Source organism: Cyprinus carpio, unplaced genomic scaffold (assembly GCF_018340385.1).
Source record: "Cyprinus carpio isolate SPL01 unplaced genomic scaffold, ASM1834038v1 S000006488, whole genome shotgun sequence".
NCBI classification, from domain to species: Eukaryota; Metazoa; Chordata; class Actinopteri; order Cypriniformes; family Cyprinidae; genus Cyprinus; species Cyprinus carpio.
The window spans coordinates 131,863-136,862 of record NW_024879162.1 but is presented as its reverse complement, the minus strand read 5'-3'; the positions used below and the strand labels follow the sequence as shown (position 1 = coordinate 136,862).

The 5,000-nt window shown below is 47.0% G+C and overlaps 1 pseudogene; it reads right to left on the bottom strand.

The window, feature by feature from the left end:
- LOC122143708 overlaps positions 1 to 2,045 on the bottom strand; it is a 6,485-nt pseudogene extending 4,440 nt beyond the window's left edge.
- Positions 2,046 to 5,000: the final 2,955 nt, after the last annotated feature.

Below are 5,000 nucleotides of genomic sequence, written 5' to 3'. Positions count from 1 at the left end.
TAGAGTGTGAGGTGTGTGTGTGTGGAGAGTGTGTAGTGTGTGTGTGTGAGTGTGTGTGTGTGTGTGTGTGAGAGTGTGTGTGTGTGTGTGTGTTTACCCGGTACAGCTGCAGGTCGGCCTGTTTCCTGTGTCTCCAGAAGCGCACTGAGGTGGGCGAAGTGAAGGGAGCGACCGCTCCCACAGGTACAGCACACGGACACACCCCCCAGACCTGCCCACCCCGGGCCAGGGACCCACACCAGGAGCCACGGCAACACGCACTACAGCCACGCCCTGACGGATGGACAGACACACATCGCCAGCTGCAGAGCCGGATCCCGCGATCATATGATCAGCTGATCAGGTCCGCGGATTCTCACCGGCGCTCTCGCGCTGGGCAGAGAGAAGAGCTGGCGTGTCCCCAGTGGCGGTGCGGGTCAGCCCGGCAGCTCTCCTCGACCCCAGCAGAGACGGCAGCGGTTGAGCTGACAGACAGAGGAAGGTGAGCGTGGCAGAGCAGCAGACGCCGAGCGGTCCATCACTCCCCACTGACGCCGGGCGGAGTCCGACTCCGCTCACTTCACCTGGACACACACACACACACACACACACACACTGACCGCCTGCTCTACAGTGAATATGAAGCCAGGGGGCGGGGCCTGCATCTCTCACCGCTGCGTGCTCCAGCAGAGGGCTGCCCGACTCCGAAGTCGATGCAGAAGGGCGAGAGAGCTGAGGAGGAGAGCTGCAGCCTGAATCTGACGGAGGGAGGAGAAATAAAGGCCACCTCTGGCTTCAGATCCACCTCATCAGAGAGACACACCGCCTCTGAGACACACAAACACAGCGCAGCCGTCAAACCCTGCCAGCCACAGCAAGGGTACAGTGTTCATACGTGATTCATAAATCAGAAATGTATATTAGTACGTTAATAACATAAATGCATTGTTTATACATTATTTATTAAATATTAATAAATTAATAAAGAAAAAGTGGGTGGATGTACAATCAAAGTCAAACTGCAATATGAATATTAGTAAGAATGAATTTTTAATAGTATATATTAATAATAATAACAAATAATAATTTTGAATATTTTATTTATGGAATATTACAATATTTTTATCCATGTTTTAACTGTAATTTAATTAATACACCTCTGTCGTCCAGCTTTTGATTTGATTCCAGTTTTAAAGATTAATTTAATTGTTCAGTTTTATGTATTTGATAACCATCATTTTTAATAATGAACTGGAATTAAATCATAAACACAATCCAGATAATCCTTTTGATTGTTAAAATCTAATGAATTTAAATGAATGAATGTATCTTTAAAATGGAATTAGAAACGAAAAGAGGAACAAAAACAGAATTAAAGAGAAACATTAATTTGGGGAAAAATAAGATTTCATAGCTACCGTCGTATTGTTAAAATTGTAATAGATGACACAATTGTTAAAAATACTCTCTCAAACGCTGTATTTGTGAACTGTGAGCGGCCCAGGGATGTCATGTGACTCACTGCTCTTGTGATTAATGGCCATCTTGAGCTTTCAGGTTCTCCTGCCGGAGCTTGTGGTTCACCTGCTGCAGGTATTTGATGTAGTCGATGGCTTTACGCAGAACGCCAGACTTATGCATCTGTCAATCACATCAAACAGACCGCCAGACAGTCACCTGAGCCCACACGCCCCAGCATGCAGTGCGCAAGCATTGCACACACTTGGCGCCGCTGCCCATCACGAGGTCAGCAGCAGCTCCAGGATCTTGTCGCTGATGGACGATCGGTCGCCGCTTTCGATGGATGTTGTGCGTGGTCGTCCGTCTCGCCTCTCCTTCTCACCAACTCCCTCCTGTTCCCACTGGTAACGCCCTGCTCCATGCCTCACCCCTGGCCCTCGCCTCCTGTGTGGGCTATGTGCATGAGGAGAGCTGCTTGATTGGCAGCTTGTCTCCGCCCCCATCACTATGGGAACGGTGGTCAGAATGTTGCTGCTCACTGGGGTCAGCACGAGTGAAAGAGAGCCACGCCATTCAGAACCATAAACAGAACCATATTCTGACATGAAAGCCAATGAGATATGAAAAATACATATGAACATATCACAGTACAAGCAAAACAATCACGTCACCACACACAAAAAAACCTTTGTAAACGAAAATGCAAAAATATTCTCTGCATATGTCTGATTTTAATAAAATAAAAAAATAAAAAATAAAATAAAAAAAGATATTTTAAAAATATTCATTTAAATATATTTTCATTTACACTGATATATATAAACAGTGATTTGTGTTTTTTTTTTAATAAATATTATTCAATTTTAAAATATTAGTTTACTATTTAACACTATATCAGCAACAGAAGGTTAATTTCATAGCAAATTCAGAGCAGAAGAAATTAAAATAATCATACATAATGAATGATTAAATTTATCTGTAATGATTTACCACAAAACACTCTTTATAATACATATAAATTTAATATTTAAAGGGGCCTACTTCGCGTATTACCCCAAAAATGAAGATGTTGTCATTAATCACTTACCCCCCATGTCACCAGGTATTTTAAAGATCTTAAATAGTGTTCTGAAGATGAAACGGAGCTTTTAGGGGTTTTGAACTCATGGGGGTGAGTGATTAATGACATCATCATCACTTTGGGGTCGGGAGTACCCCTTTAATAGAAAAATCAACACATTTCCACAGAAATCCTTTTTTAAATCATCAATCAATGAAATTTCTTAATCTTATCTATTTTTTTTCTTTTTGCTTATTTATTTATTTATTTATTTTTATTTAACGCCATATCAGCAGCAAAGGCTGTTTTGATGGCAAACTCAGAGTAGGCATTAATAGAATCATAATAGCAATAAAACTTTAATAAATAAAGATAACTGAAATGTAATAATTTGGCAATACATTGTTATGAATACATAGCAATACACATAAGCTCTATCAGGTTAATATTTAATAGAAAAAATCTAAAATCATTTAATGAAATATAATAAAAAAGTTATGGTTAAAAAACGTATTTTTAACAACATATCACAAGCTGACCCAAAAAAAAAAAAAAAAAAACTTATTTGAATAAAATGATGTACAATTATTTAAGTGTAATATTTGTCAGAAAATCACACATTTTCCCCAACTCTCCTGCATTAGTTAAAGAAACTTCTCTGTGATATTTCTGCCAGTGTATCGTGACTGTGAGTGTGTGTGTGTGTGTGTGTGTGTGTGTGAGAGACCTAGTGGGACCTGCAGCCGGAGGTGGTCTGGAGGGGGGTGCCCGTGAGCGTGTGGTGATGCCCGGGGCGGGGATTATGGCGGTAGACAGCAACTGGTCCCGTCCCGGTTTGACGCGTGGCAGAAACAGAGGAGTCCGTCTTCAGGATCTGTGGCTGGTGTCAGCAGCACCTGTCGGCATCAGAGGGCAGCGGCACACATGACATCATACGGACACCTAAGCCCGTCTGCAGTGAGCTGTGTGTGATGTACCCGGCACGTGCTGGGATCGGTGTGGGACGGCGTGGTGGGAGCACGCGTTATGGAAGGTCTGACGGCGGAACCCCCCCCCCACGGTCAGCAGCCGATGGTGCTGGAAGGTCATGGGCTGGGAACTGCGGAGACGTCATGAATTGATGCTTGCATCTCGCGGCTGCGAGGGACTGAGAAGGAAAGGACACACACCACCCTTGCGTGCAGAGAGTGTGTGTGTATATAGAGTGACAGGGGTGAGTGGCCACGTTTGTGGGTTGGGGGGGGGGGAGTCCTTTCTCACCCTGGAAGCCGGAGCCGGGGGTTCTCTGCTGGAGATCCACCTGGTTGTGGATGAATCGGTGTGTCTGCGTGCCCCACCGGTTGGGTGCGCCGGCGCTCGGGGTATCATCACGATCTGCAGGTGAGCCCTCGTGTCTGTAATGCCCAGGGGTGCGTGGGGAACGTCTGCGTCTGCGCCTGGACGGCCCACGCCATCAGGCACTGCGTGAGGACCCCCCGTGACGAGTCAACTCAAAGTTGGCCGAAATCACACAATCCAGAATACGAATGAGTGTGTCAGACCATGAGGGGGTGTGTCATGTAGTAAGGAGGGGTGGTCCGGGGGGGGGGGGGGGGGAACATGATGGGGGTGTGGTCACTGTATAGGAGGTGTGTCCGAAATTGAACGCAGGGTGGGGTATGTTACACGGACCCCCTGCGTTGGCCAGAGAGTTGAGGGGTGTTGTAATGTGTTAGGGGGGTGGTCAGAGAGGAGGGGTGTGTTGATGTGTTAGGGGGTGTTGTCAGAGAGTGAGGGGTGGGTTGTTAACGTGTACAGGGGGTGTGGTCAGAGACGTGCAGGGGTTGTGGTGTAAAGGTAAGGGGGTGTGGTCAGAGAGTGAGTGGTGTTGTAAATGTAAGCGCGGGTACCTGTGGTCAGAGTGTGTAGGGGGTATTCAGTTAGTAATGAGGGGTGTGTTGAATGTGTCAAGGGGGCCCCGGTTTGGTCCGAGAGTGAGTGGTGTCTGTAATGTTGTAAGGGGGGGTGGGTCAGAGCGTGCTTCCCGGCAGCTTGTAAAGTGTTAAGGGCCCCGGTGTGGTCAGCCGGGTGAAAGGGGGTGATTAGAGGAATGAGGGGTGTGTTGTAAATGTGTAAGGGAGATTGCCTGGGTCAGAGAGTGAGGGGTGTTGTATGTGTAAGGGGGTGTGGTCAGAGAGTGAGGGGTGTGGTCAGGCTCACCTGTGTGATGGGCTGCCGGTCAGTGGCTGCGTCTACAGCGGTGGTGTGCGTGTCTTCGCGTCTGGCTGCTGGTCTGTAAGGGCGTGTGGTGGGGTGTCGAAGCTAGCTATGGTGCTGGGGGCGTCTGTTGGAGGGGGCTTCTGCCCCCGGTTTCTCACAGCTCCACCCCCACATCTGATCCTCAAAGAGATCAGGGAAATCCACCTGATTACTGACTGAACTGCAGGCATCTCTGGAGTGACACACAAACAGATCAATCGTCTGAATATGACCCATATTAATACCTCAAGCGGTGTGACGA